The sequence below is a fragment of the Brassica oleracea genome, chromosome C9 (assembly GCF_000695525.1).
Source record: "Brassica oleracea var. oleracea cultivar TO1000 chromosome C9, BOL, whole genome shotgun sequence".
NCBI lineage: Eukaryota > Viridiplantae > Streptophyta > Magnoliopsida > Brassicales > Brassicaceae > Brassica > Brassica oleracea.
This window is the reverse complement of record NC_027756.1, coordinates 34,344,229-34,354,672: the sequence shown is the minus strand read 5'-3', so window position 1 is coordinate 34,354,672 and position 10,444 is coordinate 34,344,229. Positions and strand designations below refer to the sequence as shown.

The 10,444-nt window shown below is 35.7% G+C and overlaps 1 pseudogene; it reads right to left on the bottom strand.

Annotated features, from left to right (window-relative positions):
* Positions 1–6,868: 6,868 nt before the first annotated feature.
* LOC106313077 lies at positions 6,869–9,821 on the bottom strand (annotated as a pseudogene).
* Between the last annotated feature and the right edge of the window lie 623 nt (positions 9,822–10,444).

Here is a 10,444-nt window from a genome sequence, read left to right as displayed (position 1 = left end):
AGACGCGAGGACTTGGTCGTCACAGCGAATGGTGGTTGACGGCGGCGGAGTTAAGAAGCTTGAAGGCGGCGTGGTTTGTTATTAGGTTTAGTTAGCAAATAGGTTTAGGTTTAAGCTTGGTTTACTTTTGGTTTATTTTTTTACATGTAAACCAGTTTTAGTTTATGAATAATTCAATTTAAAATTAAAAAAAAAATTATATTTTATTTTATTTTTCAATAATGTAATAATAACAAAAAAATATACGACTATTAAAGAATATTTAATTGCATAAAAAAAATGCTATTGTATATGACAATAAGAAAGCAGCGCGAAAAACTGCTATCTAATGTGTCTTACCTATTATGAAGGACGATGATACATCGCTTCATAAACCACTATCTTATCGTTAGATAGCATTTTTCGTCTGCTAAGAAATATATTTTTTTTCTTGTAGTGATTGTTGGCGCCAAAAAAAATAGGGATGAAATCAGTGAAAATTGTTACAAATAGTTATAGTATTTCCGCTTCTGATCATTGTACAACAACAAAAAAATCGAGAAAATAAGTCAAAGTTTAATATAGGATGAGTCGAAAGATTATGAATTGTCCTTCCCCTGTGCTATTCCTCTCTTTTTTTTATTGGTAAAAAAATTATATTCTAATATTCCTCTTATTTTTATAGGTTGCAACTATGTTTCCATTCGCTTTATTTGATATGGTATTAGTTACATGCCTTGTTCGGAAACTCGCTAGGTGCTACGCATGCTGCACATTCGAGCCTAGCGATTTATTGAAAAAACGGGAAAAACTCGGGGAATACGCGGGAGAAATTTTTTGTACTTTTATATGTATAAATACCATATTTTATACATATACTCTACATTTTAGTTGTAGTCCCTATATATCTATGGTTTCGTACTTTTACAAATAATTTACATATAAACTACTCCTTGTTATTGTAATTATATATATTTAGAACAAAACATTAAACGTTTAAATGGTATATTGGCTCGTGTTCTTTAGATATTATGCTCTGACCCTTTGTTTAAAGCACAAGCTCTGTACATTTTTGTTTTTTTTTTTCTTTTTAATAAAGGGGTATAATTGTAAATATGAATTCATCTTCTTCACTGCCAATTTTGAAACCTAAAAAATGGCAGCCGACTGTGTTTCAGTTTTGTTTATTGATTTAACATCTTTTTCATCAATCTGTCACTTTAAAACTCAAATGATTCACATTATTTTTTTGTATTTACTCTTGAATAAGGTTCAAGAACAACAGTACAGAAAGAATTATTGATTTTGAACAATTACCGTTCGAGTAAATAATCGGCCGCGTTTTGAAAAGCGACGCTCTAGGCGATTAGAAATCGGATTACTGTATAACACAACCGAATCAATGCAATTCGCCACGGTGACCTAACGTATTACGATTTCTCAGACGATAAATCGCCTACGCGGGCGATTTTTAGAACAAGGACTTACATGTACTTCTGTGTATTCAACTTTTTTGGTCGAAGCGTTTAATTATCTTTTTGAATAAGAACATCTCCAAAAAGATAGTCTATTTTTAAGTTTCAAAAACCCTATAATTGAAGTTTAAAGATGTTATTCTCCAAAAGCAAAACTTCAAAATTAACTTCAAAACTATTTATATTTTATACTAGGGTCCTTATATTTTTCATAATTAATTAAAATTCATAAACTTTTGTAAATAAGTAGCGCATATATGAAAATACAAATTATTAATTAATAAAATTTTATATTTTAATATAAAATTTTAAATAGAAATAACATAATTAATATTACAATTCATATACATAAAATACCATATTAATTAATAAAATTAATTATGTAATAATACATATGATAAACTAGTGCATTTCGAAGTTAAAAATGACTCTTTATTTCTAATTTGTATATTACGAACCAAAAATTATTGAAATCGGTGATATTAATCATTTAAATACATTAGATTTGAACAAGAAAGTAAAAGAGGAAAATAAAACATTTCTACAAGACTTAGATTCTGTCAATAATGTTAATACCCGTTAATACATTCGATCTGAGCTCCAAGTAATGGCCAACTCCATCACACAATGCGTCAACATCAATGCCACCAAACTAAACTAAGTCCACGTCGGACTCCATTAGACAAGTTTCAGAATGTACTTCGACACCAAGCAGTAACAAACACCAAGGAAACCTCTTTCTTTATTCTCTGAGGACTGAGGTCTAACTTTCTCATAAGGCACGTCCCTCTTTATATAGCAAACCAGAACTTTCTCTCCAAGTCTTCAACTTGCTTTCCAAGTTTTCCAAATACAAATAAGGAAACTTTCCACTGTCTTTAATGGAAAACTTCATCTTCAAGCAAACTCTCTTTTGCTTAATGGAAAACATCCATATGTCTTGAAGCACATATTCTCTTTCATTTTCCAAGCTCAGTAAGCCCACACTCCTCACAAAATATGAACTCCAATATAGCCCCTCTTCATGACACTCGCGTGTACTACCTCCTGTAGTACGCGAGCTGATACAGAACATCTCAGCAAACTGTATCTTCTAATAATTTGTGTTGTCACTGGAGAGGAGAATTATGTTGACCGAACGGATGAAACCAACACATACCGCCATGAGAAACAACAAACGGTTCCTTCAAGTCCAAGAGTTAGGAATCGCCTATGACAACGGCGAATCACAGACCTGGAGAGGTACCAAGACCCAAGAGAAGAGGCTAGATAGCCTCATAGGGTCACCTGCAAACAGAGAAGATGAGGAGCTTGCAGTTGAAGGGAGAAGCAGGCTAGAGGCCGAGAAGCGGCGGATGCATATGTCTTTCATTCTCATTATACTCTGCGCTTTTATTTGAACTCATAATTTTTTTTAATGAATTTTGAATTCTGTGGCAAAATTTAAACCAATAATATTATCGAAAAAGACATTGTGTTACTTAGTGTCAAATATTTTTGTATTAATTTTGAAATATATAATATAATTTTTATTTTTATTTAAAACTATATTTGTGTGATAGTAAGACTTAAAGCATTTTTCTTTTTGGTATCACATTATACTATTTTAATGTATTGATTTAGATTTTGAAAGAAAAAGTTTGTCAATTATATGAACTATATGCCATATAGAAAGGTATCTAAACAATTAATGTATTGCAAAGTATGCTAACTTTTTTAAAAACGTATTCCAACGTTTTGTATTGGATATTATAAGGGTGGCAAAAAAAAGTGTAGCAACCCGAACTGATGCAGCCAAATCCAAATCGAGCCTACCAAGCCAAAGTATATGTCTCAACCGTTTGGTTAGAGGTTTAATATTTTATCATTTTATCTTAAATAATCAAACATAAATTTATCCAGTTTATTCTAAATGAATAGAAAAGACACAACTAATAATAAAATAATATGAATCTTATATACTATCATTAAACCCGAAAAACTACATATGATATTTATATTAGGTTCGAAGATAATAAATATAAAATTATTTGATTACATATTTTATATTTTTATTGTGATGTTTGGTTTTATGTTTAAATACGAAAAATATATTAATTGATATCAATTAATGATTTTCATGACCAAATAATGATTTGTTTATGGTTTATAAATTATATTTCCGTGACCAATTTAGAGCAAAACTAAACATCAACTTGATTGAACTGAACAAACACAAATAAAACCGAACCAAACTGAACTCAATCCGAACCGAACCAAACCGAACCAGACTAAACTAATTTCAGTTTACTTCAGTCATAGTATTTTTAAACCAAACCCAAAGAACACAAATTTAAAATGCTCACCCCTAGGATATTAACGGTAACTAATAATTATCGTGTTACAAACGCCACCAGCATAATTTTAACAGCCAAAAAGTATGTTGGGTATAAAATCTAGTAACGTCTCACTCCCTGTCAACCCAACTCTAAGAAATGGACTAGGCCTGGGCATATTTCCTGGTTCCGAAGTTCCAAACTGGTACCGATCCAAAAAATCGGGTATCGGGTCGGATCTGGATATGATGAAATATCCAACATATCCGATTTTTGGTTCATAGACTCATTAAATAAATGTAGGTTTTAGTTTGTTTAAGACTGCTTTTATTTTCTTGTAAATTTATTCAAGTCTGTTTTTTTTTTTTTTATCAACTTCGTTGGAATGAAAATGAATCAATAGTCCATACAAAAGATATAGCTCATGCTAAAAAGAGACAACACAATCCAAATACTCAACCTATATAAGGTCTACGGGCAGTTCGAAGAGGCTTCTCTCAAGATTCTCTGATGTATCCAGGATGGACCACCTAAAGCCAGATACGAATTGAAACGGCCATCACGAAGGACACTCCTAGCAATCTCCCTTGCTATCTGATTCGATAAGATAGATTCTGTTTCAAAAACCACTGATTGAAACATCAAGCATAACTCTTGTATCTCTCGAAGAAAAATGCGAAACAGAGGCCAATCATTCGGTCACTTAACAGCCTCACCAACATCTTTAAAATCTGAACCAATCATTGTTTCCGTATACCCCAAGTCTTTCATACTACGTAGTGTCCAGATCAGACATCTGAGCTCCGATGTGAGCCTATTAGGTGAAGAGGTGATGGCGTCTCCTCTAGCATGATGAAGAACGTTACCTTGGTGATCTCCAATAATATAAGCCACACCACAATGGAGCTTATCATTACGCCAATTCGAGTGTAAATTACACTTGACCACACCAAATAAGGGCGCTTCCCATCTCTTCTTCTCTCCATTCAGGCCAAGATTGTCTACAGGTTCCTGTCTCAAGTTTACCTCATTCCAAAGGCGGGCTTCTTCAATAGCTTGTTGAATGTGGAAGATTAGTGATTCTTGTGTATCAGCATACAGAATCAAATTCCGGTTCTTCCATATAGCCCAAAGAATCCACGGGATAGATCTTCTCTGTCTTTCAGGAATAGAGTCAGAAGACATCATACGCAAATACGCAGACATAAGCTCAACCAAAGACATAGAATTGAAGTTAGATAGAGGTTGGAAACCAGCTATAGCCCAAGCTTCTTGTGCAACATCACACTTGAACAGAACGTGTTCAATGGATTCACCATCTTTCAAACACAACTTACACCGAGAATCCAAATGCATTCCTCTAGTGTTCAATCTTTCTGCAACAGCTAAGGCTCCCGAGGTCGCTCGCCACAAGAAGTTACATATTTTTGGAACTGTTGGGACTTTCCAAATGCTTCGTTTCAGTTCTAGAGCTTCAGGCTGCGTTGATGCATCTTGTAATGCCATTGTTTCCTTCACTTTATAAGCGAGCTCATATCCACTCTTCACAGTATAAGCTCCATTTTTTGAAAAAGCCCAAAGCTCACGATCAACAGCATTACCTACTTGCGTCTTTAGAATGCGCTGCATTTCATTCTCAGGGAATAGATGGCTCAAAATATTGTGATCCCAGTGACCATCCCCATCCATTAGAGCTGAGACTTTGAGGTTGACTGCAATATCTTGCTGTTTGTTGATAGGCCTGCGCGGTACGTCCTCCATGATCCAGTTCTGCGACCAGACATATGTTGTTTCGCCGTCTCCGATAGACTTGATTAAACCCCGTTTCAACAAATCCCTCCCAAAGATGATGCTACGCCAAGCATACGATGGTCTGTACCCTTTGCCACATTCTAATATGTCTGACTTTGCAAAATATCTCCCTTTATATATTCTGGCCAGCAGACTTGTGCGTTCATTCAGTAATCTCCCAGCTTGTTTGGCTAGTAGAGCTTGATTAAAATCCTCTATATCTCTGAAACCCAAACTACCATTCTCTTTCGAAATACATAATTTCTTCCAAGATATCCAATGAAGCTTCCTCTTCTCATCATTATCATCCCACCAGAAACTCGCCATTGCACTCATAATCTTCTGACAATGGTGTTTAGTTAATCGGAAGCACGACATTGCATACACAGGAAGCGCCATGGCTATAGATTTTAGGAGAATCTCATTACCCCCATATGAGAGTTTCTTGGCGAACCAGCCCTTGAGTCTCTTGCTTTTCGCCGATGAAGGCTAAGAGTTTCTGTTTGGAGCCACTGAAACAATGTGTTATTCTCTAATAATTGATTCGAGTCTCCGGATAAATCGGGTAAAAAGCACCCATTTTGGATCTGTTCGGATAAAAACAGCTAAACCCGAACCGGAACCGATTTTTCTACGGTTACTTCGGATATATCCAAAATTATCCGGATCCGACAAGTACCGAACCGAATCTGATCCAAGTTTTATAAATACCTGATCGGTACCAATTTTTACATATCCGAAATATCTGAGATCCGAGATACCCGATCCGAACCCGATTGTTTAATGACATTTCGAAACACATATATTTTTGTTCATTTTTAAGTTCATGTATATCAGAATCGTATCCACCCAGATCTGGAAGGACCCGACTCGAACCCCACTCGAAAGTTTATAATATCTAAAGACATGCTAATTTTAAAACTCAAAAACTCGATATCCGAAAGAACTGATCCGTACCGAGCGAATATATGAATACCCACCTAACTAATAATGAATATAAAGTACTTTGTTAACTGATTTGAATTCTACTTTGTTAACTGATTTGAATTCTTGTCTCTGATGGAAAAAATTCATTCAAATATGTGAAATTATCATGGTTAACACGTAAAATAAATGATACCAAATTATTATGGTAAAGAAAATTAATGAAATAATTAAAAAGTGTGAACAAAAGAATGTAAAAAATATAATAAAGCATTTTAAAATAGATAAGTTTTGTTTTATATTTCTATAATAAATGCTGTCAAATTATTTGGATAATAACAATTAAATATAATAGTTAAAATGAATGAAAATAAGAAAAGAGAGGATGTAATAAATTTGTTGAAAATATAGTTAATTTTATTTTGTACTTCAGTTTTAACAAGATAGATAGAACGAACTTTTGGACTCTTTTGAAATAGAGCAGAAATTTGATATGATTTAGGAATGTGCGTAAAAAACGAGGGACTTCTTTAGTAAGACTTGGCAAAGATTGCAACTTCCTCTGCTCGATTTCCGGTCATCAGACATGTTTTGATCCCTTGAGTCTGTTCAAACGGGAAACACCGAATGGTCGCCCCCGTTTCTTCTTTTACCCTTTGCTCATCCGAGTCACTAGCTGACCATGGACCTCGTGCCCATTTCCCTGAAGATATAGCAACTTTGAGCTCCTCGTAGGAGTTCACATCCACTATGTTACTGCACAATCATATCAAAATTGTGGTGAGGAAGAGTCTAGTATGTGGCAGACAAGATAAGAATACAACCAAAAAAAAAGTACCTATCTCTGAATGATACAGCCTTTTCTAGAAGTGATGATTGGATCTCATCCAGCTTCTCTTTTACATACGCTACTAACGTTGACGGCTCCATTGATATTCCAAAAACTTTCCCCGCTTTTCCCGGTATATCCCTCCTCGAGACAACTACACAGTTGCTAGATACATCGCGTGGACCAATTTCAATCCTTATAGGGACTCCCTGCAGACCACCCCCCAAGTTTTCAATACCAATGAGAACCGTCAGAGCATATTGAAATCTTACTATGAACATTCTTTTCACTTAAGAGAGAGAGAGTAAGGAACGAACCTTCATCTCCCAGAAATTGAACTTCCATCCTGCGGTTCGTTCTGATGTGTCATCAAGTTTAGCTCTAACCCCAGCAGCTTGGAGAACTTCTTTCACTGATGATGCAGCACTGAGAACTCCTGTTTTCTCAGTCTCTTTTTTCCAAATAGGTACAATTACTACCTACAGTTCCCGGTTTAACAAAATTGAAATTCAGATAACAAAAGCAAGGGAAAGTGGTTAAGAATTCTCAGAATAAATAGAAGAGATAAACCTGTATTGGAGCTATCTTGGGAGGAAGCATAAGACCAGTGTCATCTCCATGAGTCATGATAATGCCACCGACAAAACGTGTACTGACTGCCCATGATGTCTGCCACACATGTTGCCTTTCTCAATTCTCATCTTGGAACTGGCATGTTCATATATCTCATTTAACATTCCCCCGGGACGAATTTGCACAAAGAATGTCAAAACAAGCAAAAGCGAGAGAACTCAACTCCAAAGTCCAAACAAATTCAAAAGTCAGAAAGAGCATCATGACCTGCTTCTAAGATGATGGTTATGTACCTCAGTTCCAAAAGCACGAGAAAAGTTCTGTCCTAAGTTGTGGCTGGTACCAGCCTGCAAAGCCTTCCGATCTCCCATCATAGCCTCAATGGTATAGGTTTTATCAGCACCAGCAAAGGTCTCCAACTTTGATTTTCGACCTCCAATAACAGGTATGGCAGTTTGCTCAAAAGCAAATCTGGTGTAGATTTCGATCATCTGTTTTGCCTGCAATACAGCACTGAACATTCTTCACAAGAGGGTACCACCAAAAAAAAAAAAAGAGAGAAAAAAAAAGGAGATTCCATAAGCTGACCACAGCAAATATGGAGAAGAGACCTCTTTCTCTGCCTCCTCGGGAGTGGCATGAGCAGTATGACCCTCTTGCCACAGAAATTCAAGAGTCCTGATAAATGGTTTTGTCCGCATCTCCCATCTAGTGACATTGGCCCACTAAAACCCCAGAACGATGAAAATTAACACTGTACGAAGAATAATATTCACTTCAGTATTGGATTTTCTTCCCGCACCTGATTGATCATGAGAGGAAGATCACGATAGCTGTGAATCCACTGGGAGAACATGTGATTCACAATGGTTTCACTGGTAGGCCGGACCTGCCACAACCCTCAACAATCAAAAGTCAGAACTTAGGTAATGAACTCTCACAACTCTAACTTTTTTTTTGTGGTAAAACATACCACAAGCTTCTCTTCAAGTTCATTTCCTCCTCCAACAGTGACAAGGGCTAGTTCGGGACTAAATCCCTCAACGTGTGAAGCTTCTTTCTCAATAAACGAGTACGGTATAAACTGCACCAAACATGAAAACATAGGAACACAACAGAAATGGGATAAAGTCACCTTCTTTATTTGCCTCTATAATAGCATTTAGAGCTAAAACTACTCCAACCATACTCTATTTCTTCCTCTAAAATAAAGATTGCTATATAAGAAATAGCATTCCTTTATATTTTGCTCTATCTTTCGAGATTGCTATTTTAGAGAATTACTTTGGAACATATCACATCTCTATTATATTGGGTTCCGCTAATTTAGAGTAAAAATAGCAAAATAAATTGACTACCAATACAAAAATGATGATCCCTAAGAAGCAAACTTTAATGAATTATCATGTAATTAATCAAGAACAAGTGTTTCATTAACAAAACAAAACAGCTTAATCCATAAGTGTACCTGAGGGAAGTACATGTTGCTATGACCAGTCTCTTTGAATTTCACATTCAAATACTCCTGCAAAATATTCAACGTATTGAAGCAATTCAGTAAACTTTCGAAATTTCAGCAAGTAACCTGAATCGCTTCCCAGATGGCGTAACCGTAGGGACGAATGACCATAGTACCACGAACTGGACCATGATCCGCGAGTTCAGCGCTCGCTATAACATCCAAGTACCACGCATTGAAGTCCTGCGACCGAGGCGTCACGGCTTGCTTCGACCTGAGCCGATGAGCATCCGTCGAAGCCGCAGTGCCACTCGCGAATCCGGAAGCAGGCCTGTTCCGAAGACATACGGTTCGCCGGAGAGCTGCGGGGTAGCGAGTGGTAGCGGGAAACAAGAGGGAAGTGAGAGAAGGAAGTCTCAGAGAAGCCACCATTGATGCTTAAGGTCGGAAGAGAGATGATGTGAAATGAAAATAGCTTCTCTTTCTCTTCGAACACTCATGTGTGGATAAGCCCATTAATATTTAACACACATAAGAGCCCAATTAGTAATCAACTTCTTATCACAGCTCTAAAGATCTCTGTAGAAAACCAAATACAGCTTAGTCTTAAATCAATTCCGGTTTTTGAGTTTTAGTAATATTACTGTGAAGGGTAAAATTCCAAAATATAATGGTGTTTGATTGCGATCTGATATTTACTTTACCTGGACTACATTAAATATAAAATAACTTAAACTTTTAGTTAAGTTTAAGTAAACTTTGGTTCAATTATGTACACAACAAAATAAATAGGGGTGTTCAATCCGGATATCGGTTCGGTTTAGGTTCGTTTTTTTCGGTTTTCGGTATTTCGGTTAGTAAAATATAACTACCATTCTAAATCTATATTTACTTCGGTTCGGTTCGGTTTATATACCGTTGGTTTTCGGTTTATTCAGTTTTATACCAAAAAACATAATTATTTAGTTTAAAATCATATTATATGAATTTTAGAGTCATATTGTCAACACAGTCATTTATTAAAAATATATTACATGTTCAAATAAATGAACAAAAAAGTAAAAATGCTTCTACCATCAAATAAAATAATCAAATCTAT